The sequence below is a fragment of the Loxodonta africana genome, chromosome 2 (assembly GCF_030014295.1).
Source record: "Loxodonta africana isolate mLoxAfr1 chromosome 2, mLoxAfr1.hap2, whole genome shotgun sequence".
NCBI classification, from domain to species: Eukaryota; Metazoa; Chordata; class Mammalia; order Proboscidea; family Elephantidae; genus Loxodonta; species Loxodonta africana.
The window spans coordinates 84,420,167-84,433,328 of NC_087343.1; the positions used below are offsets into that span (position 1 = coordinate 84,420,167).

A 13,162-nucleotide genomic window follows, 5' to 3' on the forward strand; every position below is an offset into this window, starting at 1 on the left:
TGCTGTAAGGGGAATTAATTTTGATATAAAGGCCCATGAATTATTTGGAGCTAAGAAGCATGAAATTCAGTAACCCCTGTTCTTAAAGACCTGCTTCCTTGTTTCATAATCCCAAATTCATTCCAGTGAATGTTAATGCAACTATGTAATACTACATAAAAAGATGGAGCCCTGGTGGTGCAGTGGTTAAGAGCTCGACTGCTAAAAAGGTCAGCAGTTCGAATCCACCATATGCTCCTTGGAAACCCTATAGGGCAGTTCTACCCTGCCTTATAGGGTCGCTGTAAGTTGAAATGGACTCTCCGGCCATTTTTTTTTTTTTTTTTGGTAATGAAAAGATGGATCTCCCTCCACTTAGGTCTCTCTTCATTGTCTTCATCCTTCTTCATGGAGATCCTAAAATGAGAATAGTAGGAATCATCTCCTCTCTATTCAGATTTGTTTCTACCTTCATTTGTTCTCTTTAAGATTGTGTTTTTATTTCCCCTGTGCATGTTTGTCAGTCAGTGGTGTTGCTTCCTAAGTCTATTACAGAAAGCTTTGTAGGTGACAGATGGATGTGCACCATTGCTTCAGAATACCCATCTTACCCTGAGTTAAAAATCCTGCCTAACCAAAGCCAGCAGAGCTGAAGTCGAGTTGTAGTAGCAGCCCATATAGTGATGTTGATTAGGGTAATTGGTCAATCAGATAAGAAGTTTTGAATACTGGTTACATATTTACCAAGCAACTACTAAGCACAATCCTTGCCCTCAAAGATTTTATGGAAAAAGCTAAGGAACAATATGCAGAATGTGAGACTATGCACTAAATAAATGAGGGGCGGTAGACTGTGGGTACTGTGGGGGGTCGGAAGAGAGCAAGTAGAGCCAAGTGACTGCCTTGATGTAGTGGGCGTGAGGTGGACCTTAGAGGATGGGCAGCGGATACATAAAGGAAAGAAGCAGAAGACACCTTTGGGAGATGGACCTTTGATTTCTGTGCAGTATTGAGAAGGATGAGTTTATCAACCCTAGCCTTTCTAACCTCTACCTGTTAGTGGTGTCCAGAATCCTCCTACACTTGCCCAACCTAAATTTACCTCCAAGAGAATCTGAAAACTCATTTAAATTGAAACGTGAGCAGCTGACAGTAATTCACAGAGCTACTTTGGGGTCACATTGCTCTTTGACAGGTCAAGACCTTTATGTAAGTATCTGACTTATCTGCAGCAAGTTTTAGTGTGCTCTGACTATAGACAGTAAGGGGGACGCCAGCCAAGAGGGCAGAATTAATAGGGTAAAGGAAATCATATGGGGATAAGGTGGGTGGTGATGGAGGCCTTGAAAACCACCACATTTTTTAAATTTTGGATTTGATGACCTGGGTAACAAGGAGTCAGTAAAACTTCTGAACGAGGTTAGAGAACAGATGAATATTGTTGGAAAATTAGTCTGATAAGGGTATATTGGAAAGCTGGTTTTCGGGAGGGCTCAGATCAGGGAGGCACTTGCAAAAAATAAAATAAAAAAGGTGGTATTTAGGGCTTGAACCACAGTGGGGGCAATGGGAAAGGAGATGGGCAGTGGTAGATAGAGGTAGGGAGATGTCAGTGAGCGGGAACTCCTAAGAGAACTCGGAGTCCCCAGATTTCTTCAGCCTTGGAGTGTTGTTAAGAATCAAACCCCTTTGTTGTGTATGAGTTTACAAATATCGCCTGCAGGTTTTTCTTTTGAGACCAGAGGTGAGAACTTGGTGCATTCTCTAATGGATGGGAGGTCAGAATGATGTTTCACCTTTCTTCACCCATTCTTTTTGGCTCTTCCACCAGAGTTGTATAATTAAAAGAGGACTCACTCACTCTGTGCCTAGCACAGTGCTAAGTGTTTACATTTTAAACCTTCCCAACAGCACTGTGAGGTGATTTTCCTGTTACAGATGAGGAAACTGAGACTTACTTCCAAGGCAAGTAAATGTAAGAGCCAAGATGTGAGCTTAGATCTGTGTGCTGTAAACCACTAGGCTTTCACCACCTCTTCCATTTGAGGAGAGGCCCTGTGCCCTCAGCTGACTCATTATTTATTTACTCTCAGCTGAAACTTGAGTGGAACCATCTAGGTTCTACTTTGAATGGTTACTGGAAGAAAAGGGAAGTCTTCATCTCTCTGAGTAACAGTGAGAGTTCTTCTCCTTCTTGAGTGGAAAAGTTGTCTCTACATTTTCTCATAGCTCAGAACCATTCTCAGAAACTGAGTTATAAACTGATTTTTCTTTAAAAAAAAATGAGTGGCACATAATAGTAAAAAAAACATAGCACAGCCTAAGTATCTAATAATAATAAAAACCAAAACCAAACCCATTGCTGTAGCGTCGATTCTGACTTGTAGCAACCCTATAGGACAGAGTGGAACTGCCCCCACAGGGTTTCCAAGGAGCAGCTAGTGGATTCAAACTGCCGACCTTTTGGTTAGCAGCTGAAGGCTCAACCACTGTGCCACCAGGGCTCCTTGTTGTTATTAAAATGCTTTCATAAAAACTAATAATATGAAAAATACTTATATTAAATTTGAATTTTTTTATAATTTAGAATCATTTCAACCATAGAATAAAATATATATTGGAAAAAGGCCCCCACCAAAAAAAAATTAGAAAAATGTTAGTGGTGGTTATTACTAGATAAAATAATGATTAATTTTTTCTTTATATTTATCAGCATTTTTCAATGTTTCTATAATGAGCATGTAGTGCTTTTCTGCATATTAGAAAAAATAAACTTTTTTCTTCAAATAAAAAATTTGGAGGACACAAGATGTAGTCTGCTTGTAAATCTTTTTCTTACCCTCTCAGATATAATATGTAAAATGATCTCTAACTACCTTTATGAATCTAGGAAAAGCCCCCTTTTGTTGTAAAAATGCATTTCTTGTGTGGTAAAGCTCAACATTACACATACCAGTGCTTACACTGGATCAGAGAACTATTGTTCTGACATCATTCAGTGATATGAAAATGATACATGGCATTAAGAGGGCTGCATGTGAATACCATTAGCTGTTTCATTGTAAGCAAATTCCCTATCTTCTCTGAGCCCCAATTTTTCCATCTTAAAATGGTAGTGATAATTCTTAATTCATAAGGTTATCATAAAAACCCAGTGCCATCGAGTCAATTCCGACTCATAGCCACCCTAGAGGACAGAGTAGAACTGCCCCATAGAGCTTCCATAGGATTAAATAAACTACGTGAGCATGTTTAAGTACTTGGCCCTTAGTATATTTCCAATTCACCCTTCAGATGAATCATTATTGGCAGCAAAGCTCTACTTTCTGGCACCATTCATCAGTGAAGGAGGAGTGATGCTCTCAGTTTTTAATATGAGTAATGATCCTATTCCACTTTAACTTACTTGTATTCCTTCATTCACTAAACGTCCGTGGAGTGTCTACTCATTGGACCATTCAAGGTACTGGGAATACAATAATTGCTAAGAATTCATTACTACACTTACAATGTTCACATTCTGGTGGAGAAACAGAAAACCATAATTACTTTATTAATTCTTAAAAGCGATTTAAGGAAGAAAAGGTCTGTATGAAGTACCTCAAAGTAGGGAGAAAGTCCTGGAATCTACTCGGTCTGGAAGGCCACTGGAGCAGGGTCTTGAATCATAATGAAATGCCCCAGAGGGCTTGTCGTTTGTGGATGTATAAAACAAAAAAATGAAAGATTTTTGTTTTGCTAAAACTTAAGATCATTGGTAAATGGTATATTTATAAAACCCACCGAATTTTAGAGTTGGGAGAAGCTTTAGAAACATCTATTCCCAGCCAATCATTTTACAGATTCAGAAACTGAGAGTAAGGGGACATTTGTTCAAAATCATGCAACTTCTTAGTGGTAAGATTAGGATTAGATTCTAGGTATCTAGACTCCAATCTAATATTCATTAGATTATTCATTCAACAAATGTTTATTGAGCTCTTACTGTGTGCCAAGCACTGTTTAGACACAGGTATATAGTACTAAAGAAAACAAAGTTCTGCCTTCCTGGAACTGACTTTCCAGTGTGAGAAGAGAAATAAACAAATATATGTCGGGTGGCAATAAGTGATATGAAGATGAAGCAGCAGGATGAGGGTCTCTTTTAGGTACAGTGGTAAAGAAAGCCTCCCTGGTGACATGACATTTGAGCAGAGACGAAGGAAATGAAGGGTAAAGAGTGTTCTTGGCAAAGGGAAGAGCAGGTGCAAGGGCACTGAGGCAGGAATGTGTGGGGCTTGTTTGAGGAACACAAAGATCAGGTTTCTGGAGCAGAGTGAACCAGGGAGAGTGGTCAGAGATGAGTCTAAGAGGTAGTCGGGTTGCAGATCATATAGGACTTTGTAGGCCATGATAAGGACTATGAATTTTATTCTGCATGAAATAGGAAGCCCTGTTCTGTCTAGAATACTACTCAAGGTTTAAAAAAAAACAAACAAGAAAAACATACTGATTAAAATACTCATTTAAATAGTAACATCCTATACATACCTATTTTCACACTACAAATATTTATTGAACAACTACCATATATGAAACACTATTAAATGTTTCGATCTCATGGTCTCCTGTATGGAGAGAGAGATTCAAATAGGTAATCATTATTTTTGTATTTTTCTTACTGTAGACTAATGAAGCCCAACTCTTTTTGCCTCTCTCTCAGATCACTTTAAACTTTCTGGCATTTTGTTTTAGCTCATTCTCTATCAGCCGATTTTAATTTCTCTATTTAAGCACAAAGAACTTTTACTACAGCAGTACAGGTAGTCCCCGGGTTATGAATGCCTGACTTACAGACTACTCATACTTAAGAACAGACTGCCATAAAGCCTATTGTGTTAAAAATTTGAGTTACAAACAATGGTTTATAATAACGAATGCAATAGAAATACTTTGTGACACTCATGAAAATATTGCATGGTTTGGAAGTGTTTTATATGCATAAAACCCATTGCCGTAGTGTCGATTACAACTCATAGCAACCCTATAGCACCGGGTAGAACTACCCCATAGGGTTTCCAAGGAGTGGCTGGTGGATTTGAACTGCTGACCTTTTGGCTAACAGACGAGCTGTTAACCACTGTGCCACCGGGGGTCCTTTATATGCATAGAAAGGTAAAATAAATACTATAAACAAACACAAACACTGACTGACTCTAAATAAGAACTGTATGCACCTGTTCCAACTTACCTACTTAAAGACAGACTTAGGAACAGATCTCATTCGTAACCTGGGGACTGCCTATACCCAAAACTTAAGTCACCTTCAGTTATAGCTTTGCCAGTGCCTATATATATATTTTTTTTTATATAAAACAGATCTGTCTAAGCTGTTAGAACGAAAATTATTAGTGACATTCACATTTAACTAATCTTTGTAGGAAGCAAACCTTTTGAAAGGTGAAGGGAATTTATAAATGGTTTATGTTATCTGTATAGAGCACTCTGTTTCCATATATCTATTTATATAGCGTCTCCCACTGCTATACTTACCTAAGTGTTTTGACAAGTGTGTCATTTGAGCTAGCCCTCTTCTAATGTCAGTGGAAAGAGCCCGGGTTGGAGGGGTGACTGCTCAGGATGCCAGAGCCTGAGGGAGGAGAGAAAGATAAAACAGAGGCCTTGGAGCCAGAAACTGAAGTGCTATTTAAGTGTTGGCTGCATGGGTATTACATGCCCTTGGTAAGACTTTGACTCAACAAGATTTTGGCTCAGCAGCAAGAGTTAGAATTTTTTTTTTTTTCTCTAAACAACATACCTATTAAAGTATAGGACATATTGACTGAGAATGTACAAAGGAAAATGTGTTGTATTCCCCAGGGATTCTGAATCTAGGCTCAGTAAGAACCTTGAATCCATCTAGACAGTATACCCAATTTCCCCTGCCTGCTTTTTTTTTTTTTACCAGGAAAACTTAGAGAATTAGGAACAAGAGAATGGATATGGTACATGAAAATAATAATCTTTGATCTAGTTCAGCACTATCCGATAGAAATACAACGTGAACCACATATTTAATTTTAAGTTTTCTAGTTTAAAAAAAAAACCCGTTGCCGTCAAGTCGGTTCCGACTCATAGCGACAGAGTAGAACAGCCCTGTAGGGTTTCCATGGAGCACCTGGTGGATTCGAACTGCTGACCTTTTGGTTAGCAGCTGTAGCTCTTAACCACTGCACCACCAGTAAAATGAAAGTAATGAAATTAATTTTAATAATGTATTTTGTTTGTCCTATTACCCAAGCATTATCATTTTGCCATGTAATCAATATAAAAATTATTAATGGGACATTTCAGTTTTTTATACTAAGTCTTTGAAATTTGGTGTCTATTTTTAATACTTATAACATTAATAGCCACATGTGGTTGTTGTTGGCTGCCTTTGAGTTGGCCGCCAGGCCTTTATTCATAGCCTGTCTTAGTCTGGAAGCTCCAGTGAAACCCGTTCAGCATTATAGCAGCATGCAAGCCTCCACTAACAGAGGGGTGGTGGCTGCGTCTGAGGTGCACTGACCGGAAATTGAATCTGGGTTTCCCATGCGGAAGGCAAGCATGCCTTACCTACATGTGGTTAGTGGCTACCATATTGGACAGCTCAGCTCTGGTCAATACCTAGAAATCCATTATCTTCACTGGAATCTATAAGAACTTCAGTGATAATGAGTTCTTTGTGCCAGGCCCTGTGCTAGATACCAGGGACATAAAGATAATTGGATGACACAATTGCTTATCTCAAGGGACTTATAGTCTGATGAGAAGAAATAATTAACTCTAACATAATGTCATAAGTGCTACACTAAGGCTATTAACAAAGAAATATGGAAAAGACATTCATCCTTCCTAAAATAATGTTTAGAAAGGTTTTGCAGAGAAAGTGTAGCTGTGCAGAAGGGTATTCCAAGAATAGGAAATGTTAGATACTTCTTTAGTTCCTGGTTCCAGTGCTAGTACTCCAATTGCTGCTGTATCTAAGCTTTCTTCTTAGAATCCAGAGTCAGAAGTTTTCAGGGTTGAGAATATTTGTTGAATGAATAAGTGAATGCAGTGAATGAATGAGTGAATGTCAAGTCATCCAGACTTCTTCAAGAAGCAAATTTACTTGAGGCATTGAACTTCTTAAGGAGCCCTGGTGGCACAGTGGTTAAAGTGATCAACTGCTAACTGGAAGGTTGGCAGTTGGAAACCAGCAGCGGCTGCTTGGGAGAAAGATGTGGCAGTTTGCTTCCATAAAGATTTATAGCTTTGGAAACCCTATGGAATTGCTATAAGTCCGAATTGACTTGATGGCAGTGGGTTTTGGGTTTGGAGGTTGAACTTGTTAGATTAGGTAGGATTTTGTTGGTTGTTGACCACTCATTTCAGGGATTGACGATGCCCAGTGATTTGGAAGCACAGTACCTTGGAGGGAATGGTGATAAATCCTGGGGGATTGTTCAATTAAGATGCCTGTGGTCATCATTCCCACCTTCTGTGATTTGTCAGGAGAACTCCCTCAGACTAACCCTTGAGCCAGATCGTGGATAGAAGGATAAGAATAGGCATTGCTTGTTGCCCAGAGAAAAGTCCTCTGTTAAGGCAGTCAAAGTGGACTCAGTTCCAAAATGCCATATCCTAATCTGCTAAAGTCCAAGACGTGTGAGAAGATTGATTCCATTCTTCAGCCTACAAGCACTTAATGCTCAAAGCTCTCTCATCAAGCTGTTATTATATTTTCTTAGTTTGGGTATGCCTCTCTTTAAGGAAAATCTACATGCTAAATTCGAAATTTACATTCACCACAAATTTTCTCTTAATGGCTAATTTCACTAGGGCATTTAAAATTGTTGATTTGTAAATAAAATGTATTCCCTTGTTTTTTAAAAAAAGTATCTACTATAACAGGCTTATTCATTCACCAAATATTTATTGAAGGCCTACTGTGTGCCAGGAAATGTAAGTATGGAGTAAACAAAATAAAATTCCCAATCTTGAGAGTTTAGCCTCTGTGAGAGAAGACATTAAACAAATAATCCTTCAAGTAATTAATTAGTTGAAGCAAATGTACTGGTAAAATGAGTTGGTTCTGGGGAGCTGAGGTAGGGGTCCACTAGGACTCCGACCCTCCAGGTCCAGTACCTGAATCCTCCTTGCTCACTCCTTCCAGGAGGTTTCTGTTTGTGTTCCAGGTCCCTTCTTTCTAGCCTTTCTTTTTTGGCTTACAGCATAAGTTTCCATGGTCCTGTGGTCTAAGTCTGGCAGGAGAACCTGGCTGCTAGTGACACTTATCCTAGAAGGGACCTAAGACATCATGAAGCATGACTTTCTTGTGATTCTGTGAGTGAACAAAGGCTCAGAGAAGGGACGGGAATCCAACACTTACTCAAAGAACATCTAATCTACGCCAAGCACTGTCACTTGTTATTTTGAGCCATTTATACAGTCCTGTTGCCATAAAGTAGATTTCGACTCATAATGACCTTATAGGACAGAGCAGTACTGCCCTATAGGGTTTTCTAGGCTATAATCTTTATGCGAGCAGACTACTACATCTTTCTTCCATGGATCAGCTGGTGGTTTGAATTGCAGACCTGTTGATTAGCAGCTGAGTGCTTTAATCACTGTGACACCAGCGTGCCTCTATGATATAGGCATGATTTTCATCACCATTTTACACAAGAAACTGAGGCTTAGCAATATTGACTAATTTATCTAACTTCAGACAGCTAGTAAGTATCATAGCTAGGATTCTAAGCCTAGTCTAATGGCAGAGCCAGTGCTAAAACTCCTAGTTGAGTGCTCATCTCAAGATTTTATATGCACACACACTTATCTGTTCATTATTAGCCAACTTATTTCTTTTTTATTTGAGCATAAATTTACGATTTTTAAGTAATTATTTAATTTTAAATAATCACTTCAAACTTTAAAAGCAAAAGCATAAAAGACCCAGAAAATCTACGTAGTAGCTAATGCTGACCAGCACCTTAGCTATATTAAGTTTCCTAATGTGTGATAGCATAGATCTCATGTTTAAAAATAGACATTAGGCAATCCAATGCATTTGAATTTTCATAAGGTCAAAGATAGCAACACCCAGACAACTTCTCCACATGCTGTAGGGACTCCTGGGATAAACTTTCAATAGCTATTTAGTATAACATCTATAAAAATTCAGATCCTCTGTTTAAAAGACAGAGTTTGTATTAGGTTTGGAGTGGTGAGCTTTGGAGTTTTCATATCAGGTATGTTTTTGTTTTTTTTCAAGAGAGCATGAGGAGAAGAGAGTGAGATGTTGTCTTTGGCCCTTCTTAGATTTTGGGATCTGCCAGGAGGGCCTCAACAAATCCCCTCTGCATGTAACACCATTTAGGGCATAAATTGAGTTACACTGCATTAAAAAACACCCAATAAATGGAAAAAACCTAGATTATGGTCCTGGCTTTGCCACTTACTAGCTGTGTACCTGGGGCGAGACACTTAACCCCTGTACCTTTGCCAGGGCTCTCAAGGCCCTGTCTGATCTCGTCCCCACCTACCTTTCAGCTCATTGCACACCACTCTCTGCTGTGTTTTACATTCCAGACACACTGGCATCTTTTTCAACTTCCAACAGGTTAAGCCTGTTCCTGCATCCAGGTCTTTGCACTTGATGTTTTCTCTTTTTGGGGGGCTTCTTTCTCAAATCCACTATTTAGGCTTCAGTACAAATGTCACTTTCTTGGAGTCTTTCCTCAGCCACCCTTTGGAATGGGCTTAGCTCTCTCCCATTACGTCTTTCACTGTCTTCATAGCACTTGACACTATTTGAAATTTCTTCATAAAACCAAACCAAACCAAACTCATCATCGAGTCGTAGCAACCCTATAGGACAGAGTAGAACTGCCCCATAGGGTTTCCAGGGCTGTAGTCTTCATGGAAGCAGACTGACACATCTTTCTCCTATGGAGTGGCTGGTGGGTTGAAACCACCACCGTTTCAGTTAGCAGCTGAGCGCTTAACCACTGCACCACTAAGGGCTCCTTAATTTCTTCATAGCATCTGTTTTATTTTCTTCATAGCACCTATCACGATCTGAAATTTTGTATGTTGTTTATTTATTGCCACAGCTAGAGTGTAATCTCCATGAGGGCAGGAACCTTGTTTCTATTCTCTGCTGCATCCCCAGCACCTAGAACACAATGTCTGGCAGAGTAAGTGCTTAAGAAATGGTTGTTGCATAAATGAATGGTTGGATCTCACCATCGAAAACATTTCATCCTCAGGATCTCAAGGTTCCTTCTCTCTGATCAACATCACTCATGTTATCATCCTCCTGTCAAATAACCTTGTTCTTAAATGCCAAAACAAGGGCATGGAATATGAAAAGCGGTCATTGAATTTGGGAAAACATAAGTCAGTGGAGAGAGATTAGTGATTTGTAGAAATGCAGACACCTTCAAGAGAGTTGATGATGTTAACCTATCAGTATCCGTTACAGATTGCATTCACTTTTGAACAAACCCCTTCAAATACAGGTTCTGGGACACTCTTCTGGGAGGAGAGGACACCAGAAAGAGGAAGGTGGGTGCTTAGAAGAGTGAGGGGCACCAAAAGCAAGCTGGTGCTACAGCCTGCTCACAGGAGTGAGTTAAGGATATCGCCTGTACCTAGGTCTATGTCACCAAGGAAACTGCAGAAAATAGCTTTCTTCAAACCCTGGTGGCGCAGTGGTTAAGAGCTTGGCCGCTAAGCAAAAGGTTGGCGGTTAGAATCCACCAGCTGCTTCTTGGAAACCCTGTGGGGCAGTTCTCCTCTGCCCTATAGGGTCACATGAGTCGGAATCGACTCGACAGCAACAGGTTTTAGGTCTTTTGTCACCCAGGAAAATGCAGAAAGCAACTTTCTCCAAATCCTGAGTGGATTTCTCAAGAAAGGAAATCACACTTAGTTGACCTGACTCCTTAGAGAATCCAGAACATAAAAGTAAATATATATATATATATATATATAAAAACAAACCCACACACACAAAGTTAGCAATGTTGGCAGGAACCCAAATTGCCTGATAACCAAATGTGTAATTAAATTTGCCTGATGGAATTAGGACCCCTACTTCAAACGCTAATGGTTGGCAGGGAGATGTAGGGTAATGTAGCCTCTGTAACCTGAGCCTTATCATCTCAGCGAAGTCCCTAGGTGGTGCAAACAGTTAAGCACTTGGCTACTAACCAAAAGATTAGAGGTTGGAACCTACCCAGAAGCACCTTGAAAGAAGGGCCTGATGATCTGCTTCTGAAAGGTCACAGCCATGAAGAGCAGTTCTACTCTGCACATATGGGGTTGCAATGAGTAGGAATCAGCAACTAGCTTGGGTTTTTTTTTTTTTTTTAAATCATGTAAATAACTTGCAAGAATCAGTGGCCTACTTTATTTTAGAGGAGAATGGTGAGAAATGGCAACACTTCTTAGATTTTTCTATTTCTCTCTGTTCCAGTTCACATTTGCTGCTCAATCTGCCAAAGTTTACACTTGTCAATCCCATAAATTCCCTTGGACTGAGTTTGCATGGCTTATCAGTTCAGAACCATGAATTCAGAAACTCAGGCTTTAGCAATAATGCTGCCACTAAACAGGTTTCAATTTGCCAGCAGAGCTTTATGTAAATTAGTCTCTCTAGATGAGGGGTGCTGCCTTGGGTTCTGTGTCAATCAGGGTTCTGAGTTGCCATAGAAGCTGTGACTGATTTAAACAAAAAATGACGTTATATAAAGGATATTGGTAACTCATAGAGTCAGGAAGGGTGGAGACTTAGGCTTTCTTTCAGTAGCTGGTAACAACCCCTAAAATCATGGCTCAAAAGTGGTATTATGAACTATTATATCTCAATGATACAAAGACAAATAACCCAATTAAAAAATGGGCAAAGGATATGAATAGACAATTCTCCAAAGAAGATATGCCAATGCTAATAAGCATATGGAAAGATGCTCAGCATCATTAGCCATCAGGGATATGAAAATCAAAACCACAATGAGGCATGAGTTTACACCTATCAGGAAGGCTATGATAATTAAAAAAAAAGATAATAACAAGTGTTGGTGATGATGTGGGGAAATTAGAATGTTCATACACTGCTGGGGTGAATGTAAAATGGTGCAGTTGCTTTGGAAAACAGTCTGGCAGGTCCTCAAATGATTAAAGATCAAGTTACAACATGACCCACCAATCCTACCCCTAGGTATATATCCAAGAGAAATGAAAACATATGTCCACACGAAAACTTGGATGTTCATAGCAGCATTATTCTTAATATTCAAAAAGTGGAAACAAACTAAATGTCCATCAGTTGATGAATTGATAAACAAAATGTGGCATATCCATACAATGGGATTTAATTCAGCCATTAAAAGGAATAAAGTACTGATACATGCCGCAACGTGGGTGAACCTTGAAAACACTATACTAATTGAAAGATGACAGAAACAAAGGATTGAATATTGTATGATTCCATTTATATGAAATGTCCAGAGTAGGGAAATCTGTAGAGATAGACAGTAGATTAGTGGTTGTCTAAGATTGGGGTAGGGGAGATAGCGGGCTGGATGGTTAAGTAGGGTTTTATTTTGGGTTGACAAAATTGTTCTAAAATTGATAGTGGTGATGGCTGCACATCTCTGTGAATATACTAAAAATCATTGAATTGTGCACATTAAATGGATGAGTTATATGGCATGTGAATTACGTCTCAATGTTGTTGTTAGGTGCTGTCAGTCATAGTGACTCCAGTCATAGTGACTCTATGTATAACAGAATGAAATGTTGCTCAGTTCTGTGCCGTTCTCACAACAATAGGTATGTTTAAGCCCATTGTTGTGGCCACTGTGCCAGTCCATCTCGTTTAAGGTCTTCCTCTTTTTTGCCGATCCTCTACCAAGCATGATGTTCTTCTCCAGGAATTGGTCCCTCCTTATAACATGTCCAAAGTAAGTGAGATGAAGTCTTGCTATCCTTGTTTCTAAGGAGGATTCTGGCTGTACTTCTCCCAAGACAGATTTGTTCATTTTTCTGGCAGTCCATGGTGTATTCAGTGTTCTTCACTGACACCATAATTCAAATGCATCAATTCTTTGGTCTTCATTTTTCACTGTCCAGCTTTTGTATGCATATGAGGCTACTAAAAATACCATAG

General features: G+C 39.3%; 1 protein-coding gene across 2 annotated transcripts in view; it reads left to right on the forward strand.

The window, feature by feature from the left end:
• The window catches only part of CMYA5 (cardiomyopathy associated 5), a 137,192-nt gene that overhangs the window by 17,436 nt on the left and 106,594 nt on the right, over positions 1 to 13,162 (forward strand). The gene's annotated exons all lie outside the window — the stretch shown is intronic.